The sequence below is a fragment of the Muntiacus reevesi genome, chromosome 8, assembly GCF_963930625.1.
Source record: "Muntiacus reevesi chromosome 8, mMunRee1.1, whole genome shotgun sequence".
In the NCBI taxonomy this organism is placed as follows: domain Eukaryota; kingdom Metazoa; phylum Chordata; class Mammalia; order Artiodactyla; family Cervidae; genus Muntiacus; species Muntiacus reevesi.
The window spans coordinates 48,437,762-48,461,656 of record NC_089256.1 but is presented as its reverse complement, the minus strand read 5'-3'; the positions used below and the strand labels follow the sequence as shown (position 1 = coordinate 48,461,656).

Sequence of the window (23,895 nt, the reverse complement as noted above, 5' to 3'; positions counted from 1 at the left end):
CACCTCCCTCTCCACCCGACTCCTCTGGGTCCTCCCAGTGCACCAGGCCTGAGCACTCGTCTCATGCATCTCACCTGGGCTAGTGATCTGTTTCACCATAGATAATATACATGCTGTTCTTTTCAAACATCCCACCCTCACCTTCTCCCACAGAGTTCAAAAGTCTGTTCTGTACTTCTGTGTCTCTTTTTGTTTTGCATATAGGGTTATCATTACCATCTTTCTAAATTCCATATATATGTGTTAGTATGCTGTAATGTTCTTTATCTTTCTGGCTTACTTCACTCTGTATAATGGGCTCCAGTTTCGTCCATCTCATTAGAACTGATTCAAATGCATTCTTTTTAATGGCTGAGTAATATTCCATGGTGTATATGTACCACAGCTTCCTTATCCATTCATCTGCTAATGGGCATCTAGGCTGCTTCCATGTCCTGGCTATTATAAACAGTGCTGCGATGAACATTGGGGTGCACGTGTCTCTTTCAGATCTGGTTTCCTCAGTGTGTATGCCCAGAAGTGGGATTGCTGGGTCATATGGCAGTTCTATTTCCAGTTTTTTAAGAAATCTCCACACTGTTTTCCATAGTGGCTGTACTAGTTTGCATTCCCACCAACAGTGTAAGAGGGTTCCCTTTTCTCCACACCCTCTCCAGCATTTATTGCTTGTAGACTTTTGGATAGCAGCCATCCTGACTGGCGTGTAATGGTACCTCATTGTGGTTTTGATTTGCATCAAATCACTTTTTTTGTACTTGAATAGTTCTTATCTTTTTCCTTGCCTCAGTCCACTTCCAAAAGCTGACTTCTTGCCCTTATCAAATTTTATTTTTAGGCAATTTGGTTCAGCACCATCTTTAAATCCTTTTTAATAGTAAAAATAACAACAACAAGATGCTGGGAAAGATTAAGGGCACGAGGAGAAGGGGACAACAGAGGATGAGATGGTTGGATGGCATCACTGACACAGTGGACATGAGTTTGGGTGGACTCTGGGAGTTGGTGATGGACAGGGAGGCCTGGCGTGCTGCGGCTCATGGGGTTGCAAAAAGTCGGACACAACTGAGCGACTGAACTGAACTGAACAACAACAATATCTACAACACATAGAACATTTAACTATGTGCCAGAAACTGTTTTAAATACTTTACATGTATTAACATTTCATGTTGTTAACAACTGTAAGAAGAAGTTACTATTATTAGCCTCATTTTCTAGATGGGGTACTTGACAACACAGAGAAGTAGCTAAGGTCGCAAACCTAGTAAGTGGTAGTGATAGGATTTAAACCCAGAAGGATTCAGTTTAACCACAAGGCTAATCTCTAGGTCCTGATAATATTTTATCCTTATAATGTTGCTTTATTTAATTTTTCCTTTCCCCGGATATCATCCTGGCCCAAGGCGTTATTTTCATTCATTGCTGTGTTCTTGATGTTCACTCAGGTCTTCCCTGGATCCCTCCAAACTATAGTTATCTCACAGTTAATGAACTTTAGTGCAACCCAATACCTCTCTCAGAGGCTACTGAGAGGTGGAGGGCTACTTGCCTTCCTAAACTGAAAAATTTATTGTCTAAACTCAATTTCCTAAGCAGGAAAGAATAGGCCATTCATTAGTTTTAGCTTTATTTATTAAATAGCTTTATTTCCCTGGTGGCTCAGATGGTAAAGAATCTGCCTGTAATGTAGGAGACCTGGGTTTTATCCCTGGGTTGGGAAGATCCTTTGGAGAAGGGAATGGCTACCCACTCCAGTATTCTTTCCTGGAGAATTCCATGGACAGAGGAACCTGGCAGGCTATAGTCCATGGAGTCAAAAAGAATCAGACACGACTGAGGGACTAACACCTTCACTTTTCACCAAGAACAACACATATTTATGTGTACAATTTGACGATTTGGACATATGCAAACCCTGGTGATACTATCACTGCTGTCAAGGTCAAAGATATCCAAAACCTCCCAGTTTCCTTCTGTGTACCTTTCTCTCTCTCTACCCCTCTCCCTCTCTCTCTCTTCGGTCCTGAGAACACTTAACATGAGATTTGTCAGGAAAGCAATTTTTTTAAAGATTGTTTTTAATGGGGACAATTTTTTTAAAAGGTCTGTATTGAATTAGTTACAATATTGCTTCTGTTTCTTATTTTGGCTTTTTGGTCAGGAGACATGTGGGATCTTAGCTCCCTGCCCAGAGATTGAACACATACCCTCTGCACTGAAAGGTGAAGTCTTAACCATTGGACCACCAGGGAAGTCCAAGGAAAACAACTTTTAAGTGTACAATACTGTATTATTAACTATAGGCACTATGTTGTATAGCAGATATCTAGAACTTATTTATCTTGCATTACTGAAACTTTATACCCATTGAATAATAATATTCCATTTCCCCTGCACCCCTTGTCCCCAGCCTTTAGTAACCACTATTGTATTCTCTGCTTCTATGAGTTTGACTATTTTGGATACTTCATACAAGTGGAATCATGCACTGTTTGTCCTTCTCTGTTGGGCTTATTTCACTTGGCACACTTTTCTCCAGGTTCATCCATGCTGTTACAAATGGCAGAATTTCCTGCCTTTTAAAAGCTGAATAAGATTCCATTGTATGTATACACCACATATTCTTTTATCTGTACATCTGTTGATGGACACTGGAGTTGTTTCCATATTTTGGTCATTAGTTTTAGAATATATCAATGATCAGTAAGTGTCCTTCAAATATGAAGCAGGAACTAAGGGAGAGGTGTCCCATGAAAAGATGGCCCTTGAGAACAGGAAAAGCCATGTTTTTCTGGATTGAGTGGGAATGACAAGGTATAGTGGAGCAGGCTCCTGTCAACCAATCTCTGACAGGGTTATGAATTTATAATTTTGCAAAAAAAAAAAAAAAGAAAAAGCCAAGCTTCTGCTTAAGGTAGGAGTAGCCTTTATAAATGGCTCATGCAGCAGGCAACACATGAGTAGAGAAGGTAGTACTTCCACATCCTCCTGAGCCTAAGAAATCCAGCAAGCTTGGAAGATGGTCAATTCTTGGAAGATGGAGGTTCTGAAGACCTGGCGAAGTCTTTGGGGACAAGAGATGGAAGTACATTCCTCTTCTAAAGAAGCCAGAGAGCCAGAAGGTTGTAGGTTGAATCTGACCCACAGAGATGCTTTGTTTAATATGCTTTCCTGTTTTAAAGAATTTTAAATGTTATTTGCCAACATTAATAGTAGGGAGAGTTCACCTTAAAAATCAGATTCCTGATTTCTCTTGATTTCTTGCTCTTTACATTCTCACTTGGAAATGATCAGCTGGAAATGAGTAGTGGCGATGCCCTTTAGACTGGCTTGAACTGTCTGGCTCTTTACTGTCCCTTTTACTGTCAGTTATCTTTATATCTGGCCTGCCTTACTTATTCATGTTATATGCTTAGCTTGTTGGGCATTAAAGTTTTCTACCTGTGAACTGCATCCTGAGCAGCTTATATGTATCACTTCCCCAGAGAAATTTCTACATCTGCTTAACAGATGTTTCCTGGAGCCATCTCAAAAACGATGTGAAAAAAAGATATAAGCTATATGTACTTAATATTTCAAGAAATTTAATAACTTATCCACTAGAGTTGTGCTTCTCTGCAGTGATATATAAGATTCCACTGTATGTATACACCACATATTCTTTTATCTGTTCATCTGTTGGTGGACACTTGAGTATCCGTCAACAAACGGGCTGGTAAGCTTGTTTAAAAATACACCATGGAAAGTAAGAGAAAGATAGCATACATCCTACTCAGGAACCAGTTTTGTGAAGACAGTGCCCATTTTTAAAAGGGAAAGAACCACAATGAGATACCACTACATATGTATTAAAACAGTTAAAATAAAAAAGAGTGATAATGTCAAGTGCTGATGAGGATGGGGACAAATTAGATTTCTCATACATTGTTGGTGGAAATGTAAAAGGATAATAGCCACTCTAGGAAACAGTTTGGCAGTTTCTTTAAAAAACTAAATATACACTTACCATATGACCCATCAATCATAATCTTAGGATTTATCCTGGAGAAATGAAAATTTAAGTTCACACAAAAACATGTACACAGGTTTTCACAGCAGTTTTACTTATAATAGCAAAAAAGTTGGAAACAACCCAAATGTACTTCACCTAGGGAATGGGTGAACAGATTTTGGTACCGCCATACAATGGAATATCACTTAACAATCACAAGAAATGAATGTTTGAAACCTGTCACAATGTGGATGGAACTCAAGGGCATTGTTGTTGTTTAGTCACTCAATAGTGTTTGACTCTTTGCGACCCCATGGACTGCAGCACATTAAGCTTCCCTTCCCTTCACCATCTCCCAGAGCTTACTCAGACTCATGTCCATTGAGTCGGTGATGCCATCAAACCATCTCATCCTCTGTCATCCCCTTCTCCTTCCTTCAATCTTTCCCAGCATCTGGGTCTTTACTTATGAGTCAGCTCTTTGCATCAGGTGGGCAAAGTATTGGAGATTCAGCTTCAGCATCAGTCCTTCCAAGGAATATTCAGGATTGATTTTCTTCAGGATTGACTGGTTTGATCTCCTTACAGTTCAAGGGACTCTCAAGAGTCTTCTCCAACACCACAGTTCAAAGCATCAATTCTTCGGGGCTCAGCCTTCTTTATGGTCCAACTCTCACATCCCTACATGGCTACTGGGAAAAGGGCATTATGTTAGGTGAAAATATCAAAAGGTTACATGCTATATCATTCTGTTTATATAACATTATTGAAATGACAAAACTATAGAGATGAAAAACAGATTGGTGGTTACTAGGAAACAGGGATAGTGTGGGGGTTTAGAAGTGGAGGTAAATTTGTGAATACAAAAATGTAGCATGAGGGAGTTTTTTTGTGATAATGGAACAGTTTCATATCCTGGTTGTAGTAGGTACACAAATGACACATGGAATAAAACTGTACATGCTGTTGCTGCTGACAGGTGCTTAGTTGTGTCCGACTCTTTGCAACCCCATGGACTGTAGCCTGCTAGGCTCCTCTGCCCATGGAATGTTTTCCAGGAAAGAATACTGGAATGGGTTGCCATTTCCTACTCCAGGGGATGTTCCTAACCCAGAGATTGAACCTGCATCTCTTATGTCTCCTGCATTGGCAGACAGATTCTTTACCACTAGTGCCACCAATTCTCCAAGCTAGGCTTCAGTAATATATGAGCCATGAAGTTCCAGATATTCAAACTGGTTTTAGAAAAGGCAGAGGAACCAGAGATCAAATTGCCAACATCTGCTGGATCATCAAAAACATAAGAGTTTCAGAAAAACATCTATTTCTGCTTTATTGACTATGCCAAAGCCTTTGACTGTGTGGATCACAATAAACTGTGGAAAATTCTGAAAGAGATGGGAATACCACACCACCTGACCTGCCTCTTGAGAAACCTGTATGCAGGTCAGGAAACAACAGTTAAAACTGGACATGGAAGAACACATTGGTTCCAAATAGGAAAAGGAGTATGTCAAGGCTGTATATGGTCACCCTGCTTATTTAACTTATATGCAGAGTACATCAAGAGAAACGCTGGGCTGGAGGAAGCACAGCTGGAATTAAGATTGCTGGGAGAAATACCAATAACCGCAGATATGCAGATGACACCACCCTTATGGCAGAAAGTGAAGACGAACTAAAAAGCCTCTTGATGAAAGTGAAAGAGGAGAGTGAAAAAGTTGGCTTACAGCTCAACATTCAGAAAACTAAGATCATGGCATCTGCTCCCATCGCTTCATGGCAAATAGATGGGGAAACAGTGGAAACAGTGGCTGACTTTATTTTTCTGGGCTCCAAAATCACTGCAGATGGTGACTGCAGCCATGAAATTAAAAGACGCTTACTCCTTGGAAGGAAAGTTTATGACCAACCAAGGCAGCATATTAAAAAGCAGAGACATTACTTTGTCAACAAAGGTCTGTCTAGTCAAGGCTATGGTTTTTCCAGTAGTCATGTATGGATGTGAGAGTTGGACTATAAAGAAAGCTGAGCGCAGAAGTATTGATGCTTTTGAACTGTGGTGTTGGAGAAGACTCTTGAGAGTCCCTTGGACTGCAAGGAGATCCAACCAGTCCATCCTAAAGGAGATGAGTCCTGGGTGTTCATTGGAAGGACTGATGTTGAGGCTGAAACTCCAGTATTTTGGCCACCTGATGTGAAGAGCTGACTCATTTGAAAAGACCCTGATGCTGAGAAAGATTGAGGGCAGGAGTAGAAGGGGACGACAGAGGATGAGATGGTTTGATGGCATCACCGACTCAATGGACATGAGTTTGGGTCAACTTCGGGAGTTGGTGATGGACAGGGAGGCCTGGTGTGCTGCAGTCCATGGGGTTGCAAAGAGTCGGACATGACTGAGCGACTGAAGTCAACTGATGCCACTTGGGAAGCCCAAAATTGTGCAACACACACACACACAAAAGTTTTTTAAAAATGGTAAAAAGTAAGTTCTATAGTCTACTAAAAAATAATGTACCATTGTCAATTTCCTGGTTTTGATATATTTCTAAAACTCTGTTGCCATTGGGGGAAGATGAGTGAAGGGTAAATGGGACTCCTTGTACTAGTTTGGCAATTTCTTGTGAGTCTTTAATTATTAAAAAAAATTTTTTTAAAGAAGGAAAGTAGGTTGAATGCCTAGGATTGGTATTGGGGAAGCGAGCAAGAGGAGCATGAAGAAGGCAAACTGGGGCTCTGAGAAATATTACCAGAAGTTTAACCTACCAAAGGCTTAAACTTTCCCCCCGTCATCACTTCTGCTGTCACTACCTCTTTATGCTCTTTATTCTGCCCATGTTAGACAGTTATTCCTCTATTATTTCTTAGTTGTGATCCTGAGTAGAGAACTAGGTCTATTCTTGATGATAGGCCAATCAATCTTAGCCTACTGGGTGTAATATCCAGGCCCTCAATTCTGTTTAGTTATTAGTTTTTCTATTACCTAATACTCAGAGTCTGCCTCTTTGCTGCCAGAGGTGTTTTTTTAAACATCTGAATTTGATGCCATTGCAGATGCTAGAAGTTGCCAGAAGGCTGTCCTCCAGATAACTGTCCCTTGCTCTAGCTTGTATCAATGTTTTGTTGCAATTAGCGTTCAGAATATGCACTGTCATCTTATTAAAATTTATATTTTTTAATGAAGAAAGCACAGGAAGAGTTGCTTGTGGAGCTGTGGTTTACCCTTGCTTTTTCTTAGTTACCTGTGTCTAAATTAAGCTGAACCTCTGGGCTTCTGCTATTTCTAAACAGGCATCATGATTTACTAAGGTTAATGCGTGGGGGAACATTAACCTTGCAGACACTAATCTAATTCAGTGCCATCACAAGTGCCTAATGCAGGAGTTTGGAGTTTTGCCAAAAAGCACTATTCAAATGAAGATTCATTTGGCAAGGGGTGAGGAGGTGGGTGTGGACAAGGGAAGAAGAACTCCAGAAATGGTTATATAGATATTTTAATGATTTCCCTTTCCCTCTCCTCTCAGGGGTTATGTGAGGAGGTGGGTGTGGAGAAGGGAAGAAGAACTCCAGAAATGGTTATATAGATATTTTAATGATTTCCCTTTCCCTCTCCTCTCAGGGGTTATGTTTAAGTATTGCAGAGAGACGCTAACTAAATCTTCAGACTATTATGAAGAAATCTTAATGAAGGTATTTCATCCCATGATACCTTTGTGATCTCACAATCAACATTCACTGGGCATCTATTTTACATGGCTGACCTTGTGCTAGGGTGTGGACACAAAGATGAGTAATTGTAAGCCACTGCAGCATGCACGAGCACCTCAGGGTGCCCAATAAATGTTAGTTGAATAAAGGCACCATTAAGGAGGTCACAGTTTGGCTAAGGTCACTTAAAGGTCCTCCAAATGTTGAGACTGTGCAATTCTAGCTCTACATAGACCATTACCAAGTTTTTGACATACAGAGTTTTGGGCCCTAAGTGAGACGAAGGGGAAACACCATGTAAGATCTTGCCCAATAGGATCCAGGGCCAGGTCTCTTGATCCTTCCCTATGCTCACACCTTGCATATATTTGCAGACACTAAAGGGGTTTTCTAGTTTCAAGGGCGCAGGGCTAACCACCTCCGGGACAGGTAGCATTTGGGATGGTAGTGGACAACGACTGGGGGGTCACAGCAGAGAGGGCTGGGGAAGAGAGGAGAAACGAAAAAGTCCCCAAATTCTGATAGATAACCTTTCACCTGGGTCCCCACCTGACCCTTCCTTTGCCCTAGGCCTGAAATGCACCCGACCACTGAGTCCAAGCCTCAGGGAGTTAGGCACTGATTTATACTGAAGCCCGGCCCCCATCTCAAAGACATTTCCTCAGTTCTGATCTTTTTCAAATTGCTTTCCTTGCGGGTCCAGCCCGAAGGGACCCTGCGGCTCAGGGCCAGCTTCCCGGACCACGCCGGTCTGGTGATACGCAGACGTCGGAACCAAGCTGGGTCTTCTCAGCCTGGTCCCCAGCCCAGGGAGGGCGGGCACCGCGGAGCGCTTCCCGTGTGCGGGGCTTCCCACAATGCACCGCGCCGGCAGTGGCGGCGACCGCGGCGGCGCTCTAGACGCGGCATGTCTGCGTCTCTACTGCTCTGGGAGGAGGAAGAGAAGGAGGAAGAGGAGGAGGAGGAGGGGGAGGAAGAGGAGAAAGGCGCAGGGGTGGGAGCTGTTGCCGAAGCTGCCACAGCAAAAGTTCTCCCCCCTCCCCCCTTCCCCTCCTCTAAAGGGCCCTAGAAAGGTTGAAGCTGCCGCCGCCTGCAGTCGGTGACCGCGCGACTCGGCGCCCGCCCGCGGTAAAGCGCTCGGCCTGGCAGGCCCGGGCCCGGGGGAGGGCGAGGGAGGGGGAGGGGGCGGCGCGCGGGGGGAGCGCGCGGCGGTAACGGCCTGACCCCGGGGGGAGCGAGCCGTGGCGAGGCTGGGGGTGGCCCCGAGACCAGCCAAGGCCGAGGGAAACGCAGGAGCTGGCTGGGGGACGGGAGGAAGCAGGGCGCGGATGGTGGGTTGGGGGGTTGAGAAAGGATAATGACGGGGGTGGTTGAAGCGAGAAGGCAGCCTCCGAGGCCTGAAGCGGGTGTCAGAGGTAGGGAGGGAGGTGGGATGGTTGCACGGGGTGGCCAGAGGGTGCTGGATGTGGGTGTGAAAAGCCTCGGGAGACACCGGGTCTCTGTCTGCTGTGCCTGGTGCAGTGGTTTATGCACCGCAGGCCTCAGTCACTGTTGCTGCCTGAATGTGTTCTTTGGGAGAAGGGAAGGGCAGGGGTTGGAGAAAAGGGAATCCTTGCAGGAAACGTAGTGGGAGCGTGCACTAGGAGAGAGGCCGGAGGGGAAGATGCCGGGTAGGTAGAGGAATGCAGGGGGCGGCTGTGGAGGAGTCTTGAGGATTCCGGGGGGTGTTCATTGTGTAGATACATTAGGTATTTCGTTGTGGAAAGAACTCAAGGGTTTCTAAGGAAAGGAAAGAAGGGATATGAGGAGTTTCCCTGAATAGAAAGGGTAGGTTTGAAGCAAGAGGGAGTGTTTAATACCAGAGAATATGAAGAGAATGCATGATAGAATAGACAGATGTAGCAGAATTAGTAAATGTTGGTCCAAAGACTAAAGAGTTATTCCAGATGGGCCAGGATGGCCTAGTTCCGAACCTGTTGGGGCTCTTCTGTAAGATGACATCTGGTAAGTGTGGGTACTGTCAGTGTTTGGGGGTCACTGAGAATGAGACCTTACTCTGTAGTTTGGTCTGAGACATTTTAGAATTGCACCAGTGAATCTGAGAATCTCTGAAGCAGACCTTAAGAAGACGCCTGGCCTACAGGCATTCTCTAGGCCACGGGGTTTAGATTTTAGCAATTTTGAAATATTCTCACTTACCAGTGGCTGGGTGAACTGAACACTACTGGCAGATGCTGGAATGGAAATTACTTGACTTGGCGGTTTTCTTCTTCACTGCCCAGCTTATCTGGTCCAAGAGAACTGTTGCCATATTATTCAGCTTGGGTTGCAGTACACAGGATTATAATTAATGGTGGGGAGAGTCCATGCGTGGTGGCCCTTCTTTGGAGGCCCCATTTGTAGCTCAGATTAGTCTGATTGACAGGATTGCTTCCATAACCCTGGTTATTGGTTCCTCTCTGCTGGCTGGAGATCTTTTCCACTCTCGGTTCCTGAATGTATACCCTCACTGAGGCATGGTGGTACTGAAGAAAATGCATCAGCTACAAAGTGTGCGGCTGCAGAAGGGAGGATGAGGATATCTGTTTTGGTCTTAAGAAGTTGCAGGGAGGTCAGTACTGGCTGTTTTGAAGTCTAAGGGAACCTGAAGAGACTAGGTGATTCTAGAGCCAGGTTGGAGGGAATATTAGCATTTCCCTATCAGGAAATGTACCCAGGGTTTGCTGAGCTCAAACCAGACTGGATTTCCAAGAGGGAACCCTGGGCTAAAACCATACCCTTAAAGTTTATCTGAAAATTATTCACCTTTAATTAAAGACTGTATGCACATTACATTGTAATATTAATTAAACTGAGGAGAGAGTAATATGAAAAATCCTTTTATGGATATAGAGGGTGGAGGGATTAAAGGGGAAGATAGAAATTTAGGGGAGGGATGGGAAAATTCAGTCATTCCTTCTTTTAGGAAATAACTCTAAAGGAGGATACAGTTTAACATTTGAGTGGAGAGGGTCTTTTATTAAAATTTTTTTAATAGAAATAATTCAGGATTATTTTAAAAAGATTTGAAAAACTTTCTATGTCAGTATGTTTATAGATTTATTCGTTCTTTTTAAGGGTTTCAATGTATTACATAGCAGGTTGTACCCATTTTTTTGGTCATCATAGTATGAGAAGTAAGGGAAAGTATCGTTTCCCATCACTGGCACTATATATTATCAGTTCTTTTAGTTTTTGTAAGTTTAATGAATTTAAATAAAGTATATCATTGTTTTCTCTCCATTAAATTATATAAAATAATACATGTACGTAATTTTAAAAATTGTCCTGAGGGAGCTTATAATGAAGAACAGTAACGTCTGTCTCACCTGTCCTTTACAGCCCCACTTTCCAGTGACTGCTTCTAAGCATTCATTTTTGTAGTTCTTACCATGCTTTTCTCTAGGTTTCAAAGTAATATGTATGTATTCTTATTTCTTGATCGATCAAAGTGACATTAAAAAGGAGTCAAGAGACTTCTTATGATGAGTGGAAAGGATTTGTCATTGCCATTATTCTCTTTTTTCCTCCTCCTTTTCAAACTTTGATAGTTATTATTTTAGCTTTTTTATTTGATGTCTTATATAATTAATATTCTTAAAGAAAAAACATTTAAAATTAGGCTGGAAAAACTGGGTGAGATGAGTAAGGGAAGTTAGATTGGTGGACCTTTGGGAAAGACTAGGCTGTAGGAAACAGCATCTTTGCATCCTAAGTGTTGCTGCTTAGAGATGAGGGGGAGTTGCTTGGCAGTGATAGTTGTTCACCTTGAAAGTAGTTACCAGGTCAGCAGTGCAGAATTCTTTGACAGTCTTCTGGAGAGTTGTAGTGTGGGGAATCTGGGAATGGGTTGAAACAACCCTTGATTATTCTTTCCAGGCTTTGGTGGTGGTCTTATGTTTCTTAGGAAAGAATGGATTGGTGTGATAATGTGTTTCTTGTTTGTGGGTTGGGGGATGGGGAAATTGGTAAGAGGGAGAGGAGGATGAGGGACAGGTTATGGTGGAGATGGTGATAATTTTGTGGGAGGCTGAAGAAAAGGTAAAGAATTCTCAAGACATTTGGATATAGTTGGCTCTGAAGGAGATTTACAGTAGAGTGGTGAGACAGATTTGTGACAGTCATTAAGGAAATTAGCATATTTAAGTCACTAATATGTTGGGAATATGGTGGGAAAGAGCATGCTGCTCATATATTGTAGATTATTGAAATGTTGGTTTTTGAAATTTGGTATGAGGTTCAACATTCCCAAGTCAGGGTGACAGATATTGGGAGTATAGAAAGGTCTTGCTCCCCCTTTTAAGTCTTGTTTTAAGTAACCCTAGCTCTTGAGGCTCCTCCTTACTTGTTGAATAAGAACAACATTCACATGTTGATTCTATAGTGCTAAATCTTGTATTTGTTTATGGTAATTATTTTGTTTGTTTTGCAAATAGTAGCTAGATTGTAACCTGCTCTAGAGCTGACACTTTCATTCATTTCTGGGAAAATTCACAACAGCTTGATTCTTAAGTGCTTAATAAGTACTTGTTGAATGACTGATAGAAAGTAGGATTCACCTTACTGTTAGTAGTGGGACTGTGAAATTGCTGAGCATTATGTGAGTATTACAGACAAAATTGTGTGTGTGTGTGTGAGAGAGAGAGTGTGCATTGGAGGTAGTGAAGAAAAAAGGGCTATCTGACTGGGGAAGGCGTTTAGATTTAAGGGAAGACAACAGAATGGATTAGAATGGAATTGTAATAGTCCTGCAGAAACATCTAATGCGTGGGACCAAAGGTTCTCTTCTAATTTGAGGCTAGTTTAATCTGAGTAAATCTGGTTTGGAACTGGAGGCTGGTTTAATTTTGATTTTCTTACCTCAGGCCTAAATGACTGCTTAGAGATCTTTAGCTGTTTTAAGAATCTGTCTAATTCATTTTGGGGATTTAATAAAAAAAATGTTAGATGAAGTTTCTACCCTCAAGGAATTTATGGTATTTTTATTCTTTTAGAGGGAGAAATATAGTTGTGAAGTAATCCCATAACGGTGTAAGATTTTAGAAAATTGATTTTTTCTTTTTCCCCCTACAATTCCCTATTCTTTTCTAAAAGTCCCTGTCCCTTCCACTATTCTTTTTCTTCCCAGAATCTCCATCTCTCTTGCAATGCCACATGTATCCCCAAATTCCGTCTTGTCACTCTCACAATTACTCCTTCTTTCACAAGTTACCCTTTCTTTCTCCAAATTTCCTGTTCTGTTCCGCAATGCTCATGCTTGTGTTCTCAGTCCTATAGCGTGGACTGTGGCCTGCCAGACTTTTCTGTCCATGGGATTTCCCAGCAGGAATACTGGAGTAGGTTGCCATTTCCTACTCTGGGGGATCTTCCAGACCCAGGGATCGAACCTGCATCTCCAGTGGCTCCTGCATTGGCAGGCAAATTCTTTATCACTGAGCCACATGGGAAGCCCATGTTGCTGTCCCTCACACAATTGTTTTTCTCCCACATTCCTCCCATCTCTCTCCAGCAAAACTCCATTCTCTCCCCACAACCCTCAGTTCTTTCAGAAAACTGATTTTTTAAAACAAGTATCAAAAGTATACCTCTAAATGAGAATTTTTGTATTTTGGTAGTCACTTTGAGTGGTAGTGTTCAAAAGGTTTTTGGAACACCTTTTCTGATTTGATGTCTAGCACATTCTGTACAATTTACTTATTTATTGAGTACTTGTAATGTGCTGTTGAGGGGAGGGAGTCTATAAAGATGAGTAAAATATGGTCCCTATCCTGTAGGAGTTCATAATCGCTCTAGGGTAGCACAGTTACAAATAATACCAGCATAATGTTATTCTGAATGGTCTTATTGGGACAAATCTTTTTAGTTTGAAAGGTTTGATTTTTAGAAATATCGAGGATCTGTTAGTATCAATTAGAGTGAATAAAAAATAATTTTGGTTTAGCACAGAAATGGGGATGATTTTCTTGGTTGACTTATTAATTAACTTCGGAATATACTCCCAAAGAGGAATTTGGAAATATTTTGAACAGTGGCATTAGGTACTAGATGAATGTTGGTTAAGTGCATCAGATGGTTGGATAGATGGAGTGAATAAATAAGTAAGTGGTAGCCTCCCAAGGTAACTATTTTAAAGAAGACCACACTGACTTTAATATGGAAATAAATTCTGGCTCTGTTTGTTAACAGTTCATTACAAGATGGTTTATGATTAAGCTCCCAAATGAGTTTTATAGACAGTAATTGCTTTAGGAGTTCAGAGAATGGAGAAATAAATATTGGCTTAGGTTTGGGGAGAGGATTTACATGTCCCAAACTTTAGCTGGATATTTGAAAAGATTCCTTAGAGATTTCAGGAGAGGAACTAAACTGCTCCAAATTTCTCTTGCAGCCCTAGAATGAACCTAGAGTCTGAATCTATTTTTGTCTGAATGCTTTCTGCCTATTTCATTTTAGCTACTCCTAATGGTTTGTTCCTTTTCAGATTCACCTTTGCTGGGTAGATTTTGAGCTCCCTTTGGAACAGCTTGTGGGGGGATGGGGTCAGTTCTCAGCTATATCTAGTAAAACTTCTAGTTTTTCCTTTTTTTTGAGCCTGTATACCCCACAAATGGCTTGGTCTCTGTGAGTGAAGAGAATGAGTCAACTTGGCTCTGTTATCCTGGCATTTTCCTGAATGCTTTTCTCAGAGCTACTTTCTGAATTACAGAATAGAATAGACAAGAAAATTGAGGGCATATATCCAGTAGACACATGTTTGTTGAATAAATGAATGAATGAGAGTGTTTGAGATAATTTATCTGAACTGTCTATATGTTTTGTTTGTTTCAGTTTATTCATAACCTGCCTTTTTCTACAAGGATTTAATGAGGCTGACGGAAATATGTTCACCATAACTGAATTGAAATAATTGAAGTCTAGTTGATGAGAAAAGGAAAGAATGTAAGACTTACCATTATGGATGTTAGATGTTAGGAATAAAGTAGAATATAAGCAGATGGAGGAGAAATGGTGTTACTTGATGGGAAATGTGATTCTGAAAGAAAAAAGTTATTGATATGTGACAGGTTATGGTTAAAGGGAGGCAAGAGAAGATTGAAAGTAGAGGATTATTTGAAATGACTGATTTTGGGAGGAAGATGATAAGACTTTGAAGGATGAGAGTTTCAAAAGTTTGAAATGTAGTGGAAATTATGATGTTGATTTATAACTGAAGTTTCAGAAAGTAATGGGGTGAGTTTTCTTTAGTCAACAGATAATGCACATTTGTTATGTGCAAAAGCATTGTTAGATGCAATCAGGGATAAATCCTTTGGGATTTAATTCTAATAGAAGGGCTAGACTTGAGCACAGATGACTACACACTATGATCACAAATGTATTAGGAGAAAAGTACCAAATGTTACTAATGTTAAAAGGGGGAAAAAACATTTGATTAAGGAAAAGCCTGGGACTGCATTTAGTAGCATGGAAGTGACATTTTAGCTAGTCTTTGAAGGGATAGACAGGATTCTGACCGGCAGAAATTACTAGAAAGAACATTCCAACCTGAGGAATTAACAGAAGCAAAAACATGGTGGTGAGAAGTCAAGGAGATGTGGAGAAGAGTGAGTTGGTTTTAGTTTTCTTTTTTTGTTATTTTTTCTTTTTAGTTTTTTTTTTTTTTTTTTTTTTTACTATGGTTCACAGTAAGGAAAATGTTTCACATCTTCATCTAATATATGCATGTATGAATGTATGTTTAGAACACAAAGTTTCAATAACAGTAACTGTCCTCACCATGTTGGATGCACTGTATGTTTCCTTTTGTTCTCTTTGACTAAAAAGGAAAAAAAAAGGCTGTCACTTACTAAACTGATTTCATGATGAATTAATTGATCATAACCTGTAATTTGTAATGAAGAATTCATGAGTATGGTATAAGGTAGGAAGGTTCAGTTGGGCTTGAGTTGAAAATGGGTGGCCTTTAAAGCTAAGCTAAGTAGTTTGTATTTGATGTGACATAGTGTTGTGCTTGGTAAGCAAACAAGCTAGGTTTTAGTCTTGGCCTTTCTGTTTACCTCCACTATGGTTGTGGAGAGAATTACTTCCTTTCTGAGGCCAGTTTTCTCATCAGGAAATTGATAATCATTACACCTTCTGGCAAGGGTTATTGTGAGGGTTTGAGGATTAAAGTATGTTAATCTAGGATTTAAAGCATGCTAACATATATCATTAACATACAGCTATTGCACTTTTTTGAGTAGAGAATTGAATCAAGGACTGTGTATTAGATATCTTAATCTGATGATAGCTATACCATACAAGATAGATTGGGGACAGTGTGGTGGCAGAGTATGACTGGAGGTGAGGAAAGCCCAGTTCGGAGGCTACAGGAGAAACTAAGAAGGGCTTGAATTAGTTTGAAAACAGGAGGATTATAAATGAGGGTGTGAGATATGATTGGATGGAGAAAAGAGGGGAAGATGACTAGGGAATTAGAGTTGGGGAAAGATGTAAAAGGCAGCAACTGCAATTGGATTATGTCTTTGGATAGTTTGGTGGGTATATTAGAATAGATACAGTTTCTTGCATGAGTAGGTTCTCAGTTGTTTGTTGAATGATTAAATAGGTAAGCCGAGGAATGAACTGTGAGTGAAGACAGTGATAGATGGGTTTGAGAAGGAGGGGTTAGATTGGAGGGTGCTTTTGATGATCTGCCAGGATTTATTCAGTCAGAAAATATTTTTATATACTTACTGTGTGCAAGGTTCTATGGTAGGCTGTGTGAAGGATACACATTTATATATGACGTAAACATTTATATATGTTCATATTCTTCAAGGGTTTTCCTGGAACAAAAACGTGTACACATCTGTCTGTGACAGAAGTACTATGGCAGGTTCAACTTTGTGAAGAATTGGTACATGGCTTAGAGCCTGAAGGATAAATAAGATTATAGTAGGCATGATGGTGAGGGTTGGCACTCCAGAAAGAAGTGATATGACAGATAGAAAAATTCTGGATATATTAAGTAATTGGTGGTCTACATGAATTGGAATTGAGGGTTCATGTTGATGAATGGAGGAAAATAAAGTTAAGTAGATATCTAAATATCCAGGCTGAAGTGGTTCTTAAAAATTTGTTGAGAAATGACTTATATAGAATGCTCAAATCTTGAGTACAGTTTAATTTTTTCTCTTAGGTTTACATTTATGTAATCATCACCCAGTTCAATATAAGCAGTCTCAACATCCCAGAAGATTTCCTCATGTGTCTCCTCTAAGTTTATGCCGCCTTCAACCAAAAGTAATTACTACACTAACCTCTGTCACACAGAGTAGTTTTGTATGTTTTCATATTAGGGGAATCATACTTCTGTATCTGGTTTCCTGTGCTCACCATATGACTGTGAGATTCATTCTTTTTCATTGCTCTGTGGGGTTCATTATGTGAATATACCAGTGTGTTTATCCATTCCATGATTATTGGAAAATTGAGTAGTTTCTATTTTTTGGAAATACAGAGAGTTTTAACTTGACTCAGTATGTAATGGAGAACCATTGATTTTTGAGTGGGTTTAAGAGTGTTAATCTGGTGACCTGTTTTGTTTGTTTCTCTGTTTTTTTTTTTCAATGAAGAGAACCTAGTAACTAGAAGACAAGGCTATGACACAAGTGTGAAGTATTGAGAATCAAAGTTGGGATGGTGGTAATGGGAATAAAAGGAAAGGGGGCCATGTAAGAAATAATTGAAGGAAAGAATTGAAGGGTTTGATGGCAAAAGGGCTTTTGGGAAATAGTGGAGAAAAAGGAAAGGGGAACTCCAGGGTTTTTAATCTGGGTGACTGTAAGAATGGTGGTGTCATTAAAATAAATTATTATATTCCTTAGCAGAGCCATGTTGGTGGGGAAGAACGACTACTTTGGTTTTAAGACACATTGACCAGTGTGTGAGGCACCAGTGGAAGTATCCAAGGTGTATTGTCTAGCTAGAGTTAAAAATACTGCTCCAGCTGAGGAAAGAGTGCCAATGGAGATTTGGGAATATGTACGTACAGTTGACAATTGAAGCTACTAACTCTGGGTTTGATAGCGTGCTGATGGCTATAAAATTATCTGGACTAATGATTGAAATGTAATTTGAAACAATCATTGAAGAATTTAGTTTAAAAGCAATAATTATGTATTCAAATTCCTCAGGAATAGATTAGGTTGTAGCAGAAGGTAATGATTTAAAGATCATTTTGGGGAGCTGGGGGAAGGTATCCATAAGAGGAGAGAAAATGTAGAAACAGCAGTAAGGGATGAAACCCTGAGAGGCAGAGAAATGGAGAGAGCTCCTGGACAGAACTTGGGAAGAGACCCATTCTTTGGGCTAAAAAGAGGACTAGTAGTTATTGGAGACAGAAGAAGCAACCAGAGAGACTGGAGTAGAATTCTGTGTTGTGTGTGCATGCGTGTATGTTCAGTCATTTTAGTTGTGTCTGACTCTTTTTTTACCTTATGGACTGTTGTCTGCCAGGCTCCTCTGTCCATGGGATTCTCCAGGCAAGAATACTGGAGTGGGTAGCCATTCCCTTCTCCAGGGGATCTTCCAGACCCAGGGATCAAACCCACGCCTCTTCATGTCTCCTGCATTGGCAAGCTGATTCTTTGCCATTAGCGTCACCTAGGAAGCACCAGAATCCTGTGATACAGCGATTTAAATCAAAGGAGGTAGTTCAAATGTCATTGCCAAAAAGAGTTAGAACTTGGGTGGTGAGCCATAGGATTTGGTACATGGAATTATTTTGGTCTTCAAGAGAGTAGTTTGGAGATCTACTGAGTGAGTTGGGAGAATATGGAAGCATCAGCTATAGGAATTGTCTTAAGTTTATTTTAAGAAGGAGGAACAACTCTTCTTCCAAAACTGAAGGCAAGAAGTAGCAGATGGATAAAAAGATACAGCATTTTAGAAGCTATAAAGAGGATTTGATTACAGGTGGAGAAATTGTGATCTGAGAGAATTTTTTGGAAGAGATTATTTGATGAGATTAAGGGTTTAAATATGAAAATGATTTGGATTAGTCAATGAGATGGAGAGTTGTATTTAGAATAAGTCAGTTGTAAAAGATTTTGTAGCTTTCTGGTGATGCTTAACACCCAGTGTGTGGGTGTGGAAAAAACAGATGGTGAAGATTGTCTTTCCTTGGGGAAATGCATGGTGAATGTAATGGGAAGTCATGATATTCTGGAGAGGGCCATATTAAAATGGTTGATGGACAGATTTAAATTGTGTAGGGAGATAAGTGAAGCCAGAAGGAGGTGAAGAGCAGGTGTAGACCTAGAAAATAAAGTAGTGGTGGTTTAAAAAAAAGGTCTCTAAAGTTATAGTGCTAGTGGCACTGCACTTGGAATTGCTGACCTGTTTTCAGTATATATGTGTAAGGGGCTGAAGTGCAGGTGCAGGTTTTAGGAGTTGAGGAAGGTCAGTGTAGTGTGCAGAAAGGTCTTCAGCACCCTGGTCACTGAGAATAGTGACTGAATGTGGGACACTGAAGTCTTTGTGGGGAGCAAGGTGGGAGGGATTCTGGAGCTTGGTAGATGCTGCAGATAGAATGGTTTAAATAATGCAAACTAGTACAGCACTATGGAAAACAGTGTGGAGATTTCTTAAAAAACTGGAAATAGAACTGCCATATGACCCAGCAATACCACTTCTGGGCATACACACAGAGGAAACCAGATCTGAAAGAGACACGTGCACCCCAGTGTTCATCGCAGCACTGTTTTTAATAGCCAGGACATGGAAGCAACCTAGATGCCCATCAGCAGACGAATGGATAAGGAAGCTGTGGTACATATACACCATGGAATATTACTCAGCCATTAAAAAGAATTCGTTTGAAGCAGTTCTAATGAGATGGATGAAACTGGAGCCCATTATACAGAGTGAAGTAAGCCAGAAAGATAAAGAACATTACAGCATACTAACACATATATATGGGTTTTAGAAAGATGGTAATGATAACCCTATATGCAAAATAGAAAAAGAGACACAGAAGTACAGAACAGACTTTTGAACTCTGTGGGAGAAGGTGAGGGTGGGATGTTTCGAAAGAACAGCATGTATATTATCTAGGGTGAAACAGATCACCAGCCCAGGTGGGATGCATGAGACGAGTGCTTGGGCCTGGTGCACTGGGAAGACCCAGAGGAATCGGGTGGAGAGGGAGGTGGGAGGGGGGATCGGGATGGGGAATACGTGTAACTCCATGACTGATTCATGTCAATGTATGACACAACCCACTGAAATGTTGTGAAGTAATTAGCCTCCAACTAAAAAAAAAAAAAAAAAAAAAAGAGTAATGTGAACTGCAAAGAGATTTTTTAGTGATAGAACTAATGGGAGTGGCCTTGGGGAACAAAAAGCAATTGGTGCTTTTATCAAGCTGAAGGAGTGGAAGAATGGATAGCTAAGTTCTGTGAAGCAGGTTGTCCAAGAAAAGCCAAACGAGATAAGATGAGGGGCTATCCAGATAAGAGATGGTAGTGATCTGGATTGTTGTAGCATGAGGATGGAGATAAAAAGATGGATTTGTTACAGTCACTTCTTCTTTAAGGTTTTTATAAATTATACTTGCAAAATCATAACCATTCATGTGTAATATACTGAGATAAATTCAACTGAGAGATATTTGTGGATTAGAAAGGAGACAAAGGGGGAAGAAAGCTGAGGTGGAGGTTACTAATATGAAAGTCAAGAGACATGGAGTAATTTATTGACAATAGAACATGGACAAGCTGATAGAAGCTAGTAAATGGATAGAAGTGAATGAAGAGATTGGAGTTGACCATGTATCAGTCTAGAGGGGAGGGATGGGGAGGGATATGGGAGGGAGGTTCAAAAGGGAGGGAATATATGTATACATACCTATGGCTGATTCATGTTGAGGTTTGACAGAAAGCAACAAAATCCTGTAAAGCAATTATCCTTCAAATAAAAAATACATAAATTTTAAAAAAAGAGATTGGAGTTGACCTAAATAGGAATAAGTAAGATGAAGAGGACAGTGAGTAGCTTGTAATAGAGAAAATATGGAGAAAACATAATGTGACCTAGGAAACAAAGCCAGAACCCTATTCCTTCTCTGTGCATGTAAGGACAGTCCTTACTATCCATGATGTTATTATAAAGATGATAGATACTATGTCATGTATAATTGTTTTTTAAAAAATAATGAATGATAGAGACATTGAGATTTTTGATCTCTACTTGAATGCCTCAAAAACCACAATTCTCTGAAAATTGTGTGGTGATAATTTGTATGTGTAAAGAGGTTCAGGTATAAAATGGAAAACATGGGGTGGATGGTAAAAGGAAGTGTCCTAAGGAATCTAAAGTGGCTTCTGTAGTTTCTTGTTTTTGTCTGTGACTTTTATCTGATGTATTTCTTAGTGTGTTTAGGAAGTTGATCTGCTCTTGTCTTCTCATTTCATTTATTATCTGAAAAAATACTTCTACTTAACTTTTTATTTTAGACTATAGCCGATTCACAATGTTGTGATAGTTTCAGGTGCATGGCAACTCGACTCAGCCCTACAAGAGAGAGCATATAAATATATGGTTCTAAGTATGGTTTCCTGTTTTATTTCTAATTATCATTTATTGAACATTTCTAGAGGAGCTGTGTTGCCAATTCCAAAACCAAAATATAGCTAAAACTGAACCATTGCTTCCTTTTTTGTTTTGGTGTAAACCTTAAGCATTATCACCTCAGGGCTTGAATCCTTTATCATCTTCCGTGCTGTAGCCCATGGGGTTGCAGAGTTGGACACAACTGCGTGACTGAACAAGACCTGGACCAGGCCTTCAATGTTTTGGCTTGCATCTTTGCTCTTAAACTTTTGCTTGTCCTTTTATACAGTAGAATTGATTTTTGTCAGACTTTGTCTTCTGTTAACATTTGCCGTGTACTATCCAAGACTTGACTCTCAAGTGCTTACCTAACTGTGCTTTTAGAGATTCTCCATTAGTACCTTGCTCTGGTCCCAGTAATTGGCATTTTAAACCACTAAGGGAAAAATGCTGTATGCTTCAAATCCTTACTATTTGCATTATATTCTTCACATGGTTAATGAACTCTTTCATCTTTCAGTCTCTGAGCAAAGAATATTTCCTGACCCTCCCTGTTCAGGTCAGGGTTTTTTATGTTCCTTTATGTTTCATGGAGAGAGAGCATGTTTGTTTATTTATTTAACTTTTTATTTTATATTGGAATGTAGCCAATTAACAAAATTGTGATAATTTCAGGGGCACAGCAATGCAACTCAGCCAGACAAGAGAGAGCTTATTTAGTGGCAGTGAGAAAAATATGACAAAGCATGAAATATAGTATTGGTTTTCCATCCTAGTGCAGTTTTGCTTCAGGATTAGTTTCAGAATCTAGCTCTGGGTCATTCAGCCGTTTTCTCTTATTTCTACGTTTAGTAAGTCACCAAATTTAATAATGAAGAACCTATGGAGACCACCCAGAGCTTTGAAGGCCTAAGATGGCCCAAGGATGTCACTTGTTCAATTCACAACTTTACTATAATCCGCCAATGGTCTAGAATTGTTTCTAGGACCTGCCTTAGACATCACTGGGCCTTGGCGAGTAGGGGTATGTTCTGAGTCTTTGAGTGGATTGTGTGGGTTAGACCAATGATGGATATCTTAAGGTATGAGGAATGATTATAGTAGAAATGGAGACAGTATGTTTTAAAGTGATAAATTAATTTAACATAGGTAAATGACTTCACAAGATAGGGATTGGATGCCTGAAAATCTTGGTTCATGTGAAAGAGTTTTCCTTGTAAATTTGAGAGGATACAATATATAAGGGATTAGAATGACATACACAGTTGCTGTTTTGCAGGGTGCCCTGTATACTTGTCAACACATACATACTCACCTGCATGTGTAGATACATACAATGATAGAGATAATGTGTTAATTTGATTAGGTTTTATAATTAGAGTCTTTGGGGAAATAAATATGGTAGTCTTGTTATAAGTGATTCAAATGAATTGGTAGAGAGTAGTTGGGAAGATGGTTGTTATTGGGGGTATGTTTAGGAAGTAGAATTTTCAGTGACTTTGGTGGCCTCTCTGGCACAATTTCACAAAATTTGAGGGCCATTTTGGGCAAATTTGTGTGTTAAGTTGGGGGATGTTTGCTTTGAGGGATTGTAGGATCAAACAAAAAATGCAGTGCCTGAGAGTTATTTATGAATTGACTTGGTAGATGCTGATAAAAATTAAAGAAGGTATTTGTGGACAAGTTTGTGTAGGTAAGAGGGAGATGTAATGGAAGAGATTTAGGAGAAAGCTTGTTATTATTAGAAAAGTAAATTTCAAAAGGGTAAAATTGAAAAGACGGTTTAGTGAAAATAACTCTTTTGAGAAAATGCAGCTCATAGGTTGAAAACAGGAAGGCAAGGGAAAAGTAAAAGGAGTAAACTAAGGTGTGGAAGAGTTAAGAGGAAGGATTAAAGAAGAGGTTACTGGAAAAGATTTATTGTAAGGAATGTTGTGTTAAGTACTACTTTTGATAGTGGTTCGGTGTGGCGGGGGACTTTTACCGAGGACAATTCCCTGTGATAGTTTTATTTCTTAAGAAAACCGGGATGTAGGGAGCCCTCGTAGCCCTCCTGTTGGGAGCCCAGGCTCGCCCGCGCGGGATTTCGCCGGAGCTCGGCCCAGCGGCTGGCGGAGCTGCGCGCTTGGTGGGCCCGGAGCCGCCGCAGCTGCCTGCGAGCGCGGCCGAGCGGAGGAGAGGCGGGCCGGGCCGGGACTCGGGCCTCAGGGATCCGCGCACCCTCGGGCCCTCGGGGGGCGCTCCAGCGAGCGAGCAGGCCCGGGGCGGCGCGGGGGGGCGGGAGGAGGGGCTTCCCTCAGCGCCCGAGCAGAGCTCCGCACGCGGCTCGCACCGCTTCCTTTTGTTGTGTGTACGGGAGTGCGAGTGCGCGCGCGCGCGTGAGTGCGCCCGTGGGCAGGGAGGCGGCGGAGGGGGGCCGCGAAGCTGGGGCTTTTCCTGCTGGGGTGGCTGTCGCGCCCGGGCCTTGGCGGGCGGTGGGGCCTTGCAGACACCCGTCTTCCGGGTCGGGGCCCGCGGCGCAGTCCGGGCCCCTTCCCCCAGCGAGATGGCAAACTTTGTGA

General features: G+C 41.0%; 1 protein-coding gene across 5 annotated transcripts in view; it reads left to right on the top strand.

The window, feature by feature from the left end:
- The first annotated feature begins 8,606 nt into the window (after positions 1-8,606).
- Positions 8,607-23,895, top strand: part of ZNF148 (zinc finger protein 148) — a 146,107-nt gene continuing 130,818 nt past the window's right edge. For 2 of the 5 annotated variants that reach the window (XM_065942341.1, XM_065942338.1), the window contains exon 1: positions 8,609-8,827. The gene's annotated coding sequence lies outside the window, so the exon portion shown is untranslated. Of the gene's footprint in view, positions 8,828-9,286; positions 9,704-23,848; positions 23,892-23,895 lie in introns of those variants that run through there. The other 3 variants (XM_065942342.1, XM_065942339.1, XM_065942340.1) reach the window with 3 other exon arrangements.